The sequence below is a fragment of the Rhincodon typus genome, chromosome 39 (assembly GCF_021869965.1).
Source record: "Rhincodon typus isolate 14 chromosome 39, sRhiTyp1.1, whole genome shotgun sequence".
NCBI classification, from domain to species: Eukaryota; Metazoa; Chordata; class Chondrichthyes; order Orectolobiformes; family Rhincodontidae; genus Rhincodon; species Rhincodon typus.
In genome coordinates, this window is record NC_063370.1 from 15,762,764 (window position 1) to 15,771,937 (window position 9,174).

Here is a 9,174-nt window from a genome sequence, read left to right on the forward strand (position 1 = left end):
TGGCTTTGTGTGGGGGAGGATTTGTCTTACAAACATGATTGAATTTTTTGAGGAAGTGACAAACAGGGCTGGATGGTGAATGAATTTTGCATGGGCTTTGGCAAGGCCTTTGTCAAGGTCCCTCATAGCAGGCTGATACAAACTGTGAAGTCACATGGGATCCATGGTGAACTGATAAAATGGATAGAGAACTGGCTTCATCATAGAAAACAGAGTGTAGCAGTGGAAGGGTATTTTTCTGACTGGAGATCTGTGACTAGTGGTGTTCTGCAGGGCTCAGTGCTTGGATATTGTTGTTTATAATGTTTATAAATGATTTGAAGGAGAATGTAGGTGGCCTGATTCCTGACCAGAGTCCTGATGAAGGGTGTAAACCCAAAATGTCAATTTTCCGGCTCTTCTGATCTGCCTGACCTGCTGTGTTCCTCCAGGTCCACACTGTATTCACTCTGACTCCAGTATCTGCAGTTCTTACTAATCGGGCCACTCAGAGATAGCAAGTTTACAGATGTCAAAATATTAGGGAGAGTTGCAGATAGTGAGAAGGATTCCGAGAATATAGCAGGATATAGATAAATTGGAGATATGGGCGGAGAAATAGCAGATGGAATTTAATCCAGACAAATGCAAAGTGATGCATTTTGGATGGTCTAATGCAGGCAGAATACACTAAATGGCAAAACTCTTAGATGCATCAACATACAGAGGGATCTAGGCATACAGGTCCAAAATCCCTGAAAATGGCAACACAAGTGACGAGAGTGGTCAAGAAGGCATGTGAAATTCCTTTCTTCATTAGTTAGGGCATAGAATATAAAAATTGGCTAGTCATGTTGCAGCTGTATAGGCTATTTTGGAATATTGTGTACAGTTCTGAAAGGGTATAGAAATGGTTTACCAAGATGTTGCATTGTTTTGGAGGGTATTGGCTATAAGGAGAGATTGGACAAACTTGGTTAGTTTCCACTTGAATGTCAGAGGCAGAGGTGCAACCTGATAGAACCTCACAAAATTACAAGATGCATGGATAGAACGGACAGTTGGAACCTTTATCCCAGGGTAGAAATGTCAATTACTACAGGACATAGGTTTAAGGAAAAGGGGGTTAAGTTTAGTGCAGATGTGAAAGACAAGTGTTTTTTTTGAAACAGAGGATGTTAAGTGTCTGGAATGTGCTGCCAGAGGAGGTGGTAGAAGCAGATACAATATCAATGTTGAAGAGGCATCTTGCCAGATACATGAATAGACAGGGAATAAAGGGGCCACGCAGAAGCAGAAGGTTTTTAGTTCAGAAAGGTGCCATTGCTTGGTGGGCCAAATGGCCTGTTCCTGCATTATACTGTTCTTTGTTCTCTATAAATACTGTGGCCACAAGAACAGGTCAGAGGCTGGGAATTCTGCAGCAAGTTACTCAGCTCCTGACTCCCAAAATCTGACAACCACCTACAAGACACAAGTCAGGAGTGTGATGGAAAACCCTCCACTTGCCTGGATCAGGACAATTCCAACTACACTCGAGGAGCTGAACAACATCCAGGATGAATCTGCAGCTTGTTAGGCTCCTATCACCACCACCACTCAATAGTAGCAGCATGTACCATCTGCAAGATGTACTGGAGCAACTCACCAAGCCTCCTTCAACAGCATCATTTAAACCCACAGCCTGTATCAGCTGGAAGAACAAGAGCACAGATATCGGAGAGGAACTTATGGGTAGTGTTTTCAAAGTCACCATTCTGACTTGGAACATTTTGCGACTGGTCCACCAGCAAGGTTCCCAAATTTATTACAGTTCTGGGTGGGATACTCCAAAGTTATGCTCCCACATGAGGAGGCAAGAACCAGGTCCTCTTCTTAGTTCAACCCATGTTTCCATTAGTCACACAAGATTTCATCATGTGCCTTGTCCCAGCCCAAAATATGTTTATGTTTGAAAACAAGCCAACTTAACCAGAATTTCTTGAGTTAAAGCAAGAGTGAGTTTATTAGTGACTAAAACATGAGAAAAGATCATCAAAATATGTCAAATATACACACAGATTTGAAATGTAAAGTGAATCTAGAAAGCAAAAGTGATCTTCAACTTGCCCATGACAAACTGATTATTAGTGTTAAGGTGGGTGATTCTGGTAGCAGCAATTTTGGTAATTTGGAGATTCTTAGTTCTGCAGTTAACTGAAAGCAGTTTATCCAGTTTCCTTCAACAGTGGTTTGCTGACTTGGCTTGTTTTCAGCCGAGAGGGAGACTATTTCTTTTACCTGTAGTGTCTTTTGAAAATTTCAGCTGTGCCTCTTCACAGCACTCTTTAGCATGCTGGAACTTGATGCACAAACTAGCACACTAATGCACAGAGACTAGGGTTGGGGCTATTTTTAACTCTTTACATTTGTAAAAGAAACACGTTTTGCCCAGAACTGCCTTTCATTTTTTCCAATTCATCAGTCTGGTACATAACCCATGGGAGAACACAGCTCAGTTTTCTGAACAGTGTCTCTCCCTTTGAAGTGTTTCTGTTTTAAGTTCCCATGACACTCTTCAAGGTATAACAATGTCATGATTCCTCTTGGATTCCATGTGATCCACATAGAGATTTTAGACAGCTACTGAATTTACATCCTCAGCTATTCTTTGACTTTCATGTCTTTTGTTTAAAAACATATGTTATATTTAAAAGTTCAATATATCTGTAAGTAACGTGGGGTACTGATCTATTTTTATAACAAATTATAATCGCTCTTCTTTAACTGTCATTGGGTTAGCCTGGAATCTCCCCACCCTAAGTAACAGAGTGCCCCTGCACCACATGGACTGTTGCAGTTCAAGAAGATGGTTCACTGTCAACTCCCAATGACAATTAACGATTAGCAACAAGTGCTCACATTCTATGAAGGAATAACAAAACAAAATTGCAGTCAGTTTTCCAGCATCAGGAGCATCTTGGCTGGTCAACCTACTCTGCACTTCTGTCAACAAGCTCCACTTCCCTCAACAAGCTCACTCATAATCCTTTTCTGGGAGTCCCGGCTTCAGCCAAGCATGAGATTTCAGACACATCTGTAAATTAGATTTACAGATTTATGATGGTACCATAAGTTATTTTGTGTGATCATGTTTATCAATGGCTCAGTGTTTATTTGCTTAAAATAAACAGGCGTCAAATGTTTATAATTTGTAATTGATACTTGAAAGGTCTGGTTGATTAACATTTTATTGGTTTGTGGCAAGTTTTCTTTTTGAAATAAAGAATAATGAATGGTGAAAGCAGTGCCACATGTGCCATTGGTATTGTAAGATTTGTTGATCCTGTACTAGATAAATGGGTATGGAAGTGGTTCGAGTTGTCAGGAAGGAACTTGAAGGGCCACTGGGGTGTGTGGGGCATGAGCTGGCATGAAGGTAACATATGGGGCAGGTGGGAATATGATGGAGTGAGAGATGTGATGGCTGGAGGGCTTAAATGTAAGCAAACAAGAAGGAGGAGGTCCCAGATAACTGAGGTGGGCTATTTTAACAGCCCATCTCAGCACCAGGCTACCCCTATGTCTCACCCACTTTGTTTCTAGGGATGATGGACTGACATCATCCCACAACAGACTCGCTGTTGTGAACACTGACTGTGACAGAGCATATTCGACTAAGATGGGTTTTCTCAAATTCAGCTGGCCGCCTGCGGAGCAAACAATGGCCTGAAAAAGGAACCTGACATTGGGAAGATGGGACACACTGACAGCACCTCCACACTCCACCTTCCAGCCCACCCTCGCCAGTGGTTTGAACTCTTCGGTGAACTTCAGCCTCAGGTGACTGTATTCCTGGCGGCGCTGCCTGCAATAACAGCTGCTCACCTCTGCTTGGGAAGGGGTGGGGGGTGCAGGATTTCTACCTTCCAGGATCCTTGATTCCGGGGAAGGTTCACTACTGATCATGCATGTTAGTTCGATGTGTTTTCCCTCATGGAAGAGATGTGGGGCTCTCATAACCATTGCCTGGATTAAATTCTGCCCTGAGTGTCACAAAACAGGAGTGGGAATCCTGGGTGACTTTTCTGCTTCCTGATTTGCAATCCCATCATTGCCAGAGAACAGAAGACTGGTTGGGAATTATGCCAAAATCTCCCACTCCCCGCAGAGACCCCTGCAGAAGCTCAATGAAACATGTGACTGGGGCGGATGATTCAAGGAAGCCACTGAAATCTCAATATGGAAACATCAACATGGCAGTTTATGTCTCAGTCCATTTACTCTCCTCAGGAATGCATTTCATGGGTGAACCTCCCACTGGGCAGCAGTCCAGGCATTACTGAAGAAATCGAATGCTCATCTTGTGTTCCAAGTTAATATTCTCGAGTGACTGCAAGGTGGAAAACAAACAAAAGGAAAGGTTTGCATTTATATGGAAATTTTCATGCTGACCAGATCTCAAATTGCTGTTTAGCTGATCAAGTCACTATTGTAACATAGGAAAAACATTGTAAGATCCCAAAAACAGCAATGTGATAATGATCGGAGCATCCTTTACTTGTGATATTGGTTGAAGGTAATATTTGGAATGGGGAGAGTTGTCTGCTGTGGAAATATTGGACAAGCTGGGCTTGTATCTCCTGGGGTTTAGAAGAGTAAGAGTTGACTCAGTTGAACCATGTAAGATCCTGAGGGGTCTCAACAGGGTAGATATGGAGAGGATATTTCCTGTTGAGGGAGAGTCCAGAACAAGGGGTCATTCTTTAAAAGTAAGGATTGTCCATTTCAGACAGAAATAAAGAGATTTTATTTCCCTCAGAGGGTCGTGAGTCTTTGGAACTCTCTTCCTGAAAAGGTGGTGGAAGCAGTAACATTGAGGGGGATAAATGATTGTTAAGCAAGGAGGTAAGAGATCAGGCAGGAATGTGGAATAATCAGAGAGGACAATGTGAGGAAGGACTGCATGGACTTTTTCATGTCAAACACCTCTCTGCTGTGTTAGCTGGGGTTCAGTGGTAAAATACCAGTCCCTAGGTCACAAGGTCCTGGGCTCAAATCCCGCTTCAGCAACCCAAACGCACAAATCTTGACTGACATTCCAGTGCAGCACTGGCAGAGTACTACATGGATGAGGTACAGTTTTCTTAGGTACGATATTAATGAGCTCCCCTTGGCGTGGGTGGGTGTTTAAGATTGCAGGGCACTATTTTCCAGGACAGCGGAAGCATTAACCCTGATGTATTATTATATGTTCTTAATAGCGGTGCAGGCTCAAGGGCCAAAGTAGCCTACTTCTGCTGCTAATTTATATGTTTATTAGCCAGGACACCAGGGTTAATTCTCCTGTTCTTCAAAATAGTGCCCTGGGATCTTAAATACCCACCCAAGCAGGCAAAAGGGAATCTCATCAATGGAGGTATAGTTTTCTTAGATAAATGTTAATGTAGCATTCCCTCAGTGCAGCACTAGAACATCAGTATGGATTTGCGCATTTGGGTTGCTGATGTGGGACTTGTAACCTAGGGGCTGGTATATTACCACATAGCCCCAGTTAGCACAAGAGAGAAATATTTGATATGAAACCGTACATGCATTGCTTCCTCATATTACCCTTTCTGTAGGTGTCTTGACTTCAGTTCCACAGGGACAGCATGGTTTTATATCAGTAACAAGTGAACAGCCTACCTTCTCTACCGCTGCTCTGCCTCATCATTAAGGCGAAAAGCAGAGAAGGAAACAAAGGGAAGCAAATCTTGTACTCTGGATCCCACTGCCTAATGGGACATTCTGTCCCATGTGCCCAAAGATCACAGAGCCAATGACCGGCCTGTTCAGTCACAAGATGAACCTCATGGCAGAAACTCACAACCTTGAGTAGGCACCATCCTCAAATCGAGAGACAATTGATGGCGAAACAGCCATAACGAGCTCTATTCATTCTTTAGTGGAAATGGACAACAGGAACCATTAACTCCTTAATAACTGTCCATGAGACAAGTAATTTAGCACAGATAGATACGAGACTCTGGAGAAGTGATGCTCTGAATAAGCCGCTGAGATAGCAAGAACTGCAGATGCTGGAGTCAGAGACAACACAGTGAGGATTTGGAGGAAACACACCAGGCCAAGCAGCATCAAAGGAGCAGGAAAGTTGACATTTCGGGTCGGGACCTGAAGAATGGACACTACTGCAGAGAACAATGAGGCCTCACATGGAATATCTGCAGGGCAATAAACTACTCAACCTGATGATGGTCACTGACCTCACAATCTGAGTTTAATTAAGCAGCAGTAAACACAGAATATGGCGACAAATGGAACGCATGTTTATCCCACACAATGAAACCTACCAAAGAGACAACAAGCTAAAGATCCTGGGAACTTTGGCCCTGTCTTTCTAGGGCGAGAGTGAGCTATGGAGAGGACACACTGGCAGACTCCTGAGGTGCGCATGGGAAGTATTAATTGGATATTAATTGAGGGGTTGTGTTTTATTGAAATGATTTAATTAAAAAGCGTATTAACCAGACCTTAGTGTTTCCAAGACCTCAAATGTGTGATCAAAGTAAAGGATGTACAGTGTATGACAAAACATATCAGAATACCCACACACTGGGCTTGAGGATTTATGACATTATTCTAGAAACACCAGGTAGTCATTCTTCTTCCCTCAGCCCATCCAACAGAATTATCACATGGTTTGATGTCAGCCTTCATTCAGGATCCACACAGAGAGCCTTTATCTTCAGTTCCCTGTCCAAGACTGTCCGACCCACTGTCTCAACTTGCACCAACAAGGCAGGACCTGACTTAATCCCAGGACAAAAGGGGAATGTACCCCTTGCTATTGGCACCAATCTGATCCATACTGGCTGTCCAGGCAACCAGCCCCAACAAGGAGTCCAAGTTTCTGTAGCACCCTTCCCTTTTCATGAGGTTGTAGCTATGGATAGTGATGGGAGAGGCTCTAATATCCTCTCCATCCGATGGCAGACCATGAATTTCTCTCACTCTTTCCACCTGCCAGTGGCTTGCGTTGGAAAGATTTACAAGTGCACACTCGGCCTATTTGGCTATAATGAATGCACCTTTCTTGACCATCAAGCCCTTTAGTGGGACCTGATCCCAGATGTTCTGGCTCAGAAGCAGGGACAGCCCATTGTACCACCCAGACCTCCCACTTCAGGAATCAATAGAGATTGATCAGGAGTGCAACTCAAGTTAATTTCACCCTGCACCTCCCTGAAGTACCCAGACTAATCCTAACACTGTCCCAGAAACCCTCCTCCCCCCAACCCCCAGAATGCATCTCACCAACCCCCTTCTCAATGGTAATTAGGGATGGGCAATGAACAGTTGCTTGACTGCCAATGCCCACACCCCATGAATGAATTTTCAAAGAAGTGCATCAAGTTCACACATTGACTCAGTTCCCTCCATGATTCATGTGATTTCACATACTATGTAGTGAGCTGATGAACTGATAGTTAACTATCTAAACAATAGGATTTTCCCAACCCCTCGATTGGACTCAGCTCCCTGAAACAGCAGTACCATTCGGAACTCTTCGAATGAGATGGCACCATCTCCATCCAGGTCAGCCTCCTGGATCGTTCGGTCAGTGATGCTCTCCAATTGGTCATCTGTAACTTGTGCCTCCAACATCATACGAAGCACCTGTCAGAGAGTGAGAGAGACTTGCATTTAATGTTCACTGAGAAGCTGTCACTGGATGAAAGGAGGTATGTACTATTGGGTGGTTGGCTACATTACTGGACCAGCAAGCCCAAAGAGGTCACACATTCAAACACTATTCTAGATCCATGCGACAGCTCACAAACACTGAAAGCTGTTGAACTTTGTAAACAGTTCATCAATGTTCCCAGGGAAAGGATCTCAACTATCCTCATTCATCTGAGCCCTAATTGTAAACCTCTGAAGTAGCCCAACAAACAAATCATTTTTTAAGCATCAAATGTTTATAGACTTTTGTGAAATGAGATGGTTACTGCTAACATACCTGGGGAATGTCATGTAAACAGGTTAAGTTTTTGTTCATCTATCCCCTTTCCAATTCTTTGTTCCACTCTTCACAGAAAAACATAGCAGTTTATTCATGCCTTTTTAAGGCTGGGTCTGTGAACTGTCTCTCTGGTTCCAATGTTGTAACTGTGCAGCAGAAACCTCCCCGACACATGTAAATCCTTGGTTTCCCATTCACTTCCAGCCAGGTTATGCTGGAGAAATGGCAGCGGTTCCAAGTTGGAGTTCTCCATTCCCACCTGGAGTTCTGCATTCCCATTTCCAAGAGTGTCCTTGGAATTTGAATTTGCAGCTTTAAAGACACCATTATGGGGGTAGTGCACCAGGGATTATTATGACACCACAACTGTGTAATAACGTGTCAGAAAATACATAGGATCCTGCCAATCATCTAGAGGTGGTGAAAATACTAATGACAGGCAAACTTCTCAGTTAAAACAGATACTTTGAAACATTACTGAAACAAGTTTATATTCAGATGGACTAAAAGAAACTTGCTCAATGCTGGATCTGACACAATTCAAACATTGTTTATTCTGTTTTCCTATTGTCAAACAATCTGACTCTTTGTAGTTCAAGTCTCTGCAGAACACAGCATAGGAGGAGGAGATTAATCTCACAGAGCCTCTGTCACATGATGCAATGTGGAACAGAAACAGGTCTAAAGTCTGCTGAACTCTCTTTGATATTAATACGGGCCTTCTCTCTCTACTTGGGTCAATTACTTCTAGAAGCCATTGAAATTACACCTTATTCCGATCCCATGCACTTGCTCCATGATTTTAAACAAGGTAAAACCCTAATCCCTCCTTAACCGAGACCATATTGACAGTTTAGCATGTGATATGTTTATTGGTAAACTGGCATCGAACTTACAGCAACTCAGACTATTGCATTGATTAGTTGCCAGGAATTTGAGTTAATACTGATACTCACCAGGGCAAACATTTTGTTAGTCTAGACTCCCAAACCCTGGTTTAAAGCTCAAAGAATATAACTATAGAGCAGGTTTAACAGGGCTGTTCAAAATGATGAGGAACTTTGACATAGTAAATAAGGAGCAAATAAGCCCACAGTGGAGCTGAGTTGATTTTCCTTCAAAGGTGGATATTGTTACAATTCTGGTGTGCAAAAAGTTGGTGGATACAGATTCAATGGTATCTTTTGAAA

The 9,174-nt window shown here is 42.9% G+C and overlaps 1 long non-coding RNA gene across 1 annotated transcript; it reads right to left on the reverse strand.

Annotated features, from left to right (window-relative positions):
* Positions 1-1,960: 1,960 nt before the first annotated feature.
* LOC125487299 lies at positions 1,961-9,146 on the reverse strand. Its single transcript, XR_007265785.1, has 2 exons — positions 7,516-9,146; positions 1,961-4,351 (listed from the first exon to the last, which is right to left on the reverse strand). It is a non-coding gene; the product is annotated as an uncharacterized LOC125487299 (long non-coding RNA).
* Positions 9,147-9,174: the final 28 nt, after the last annotated feature.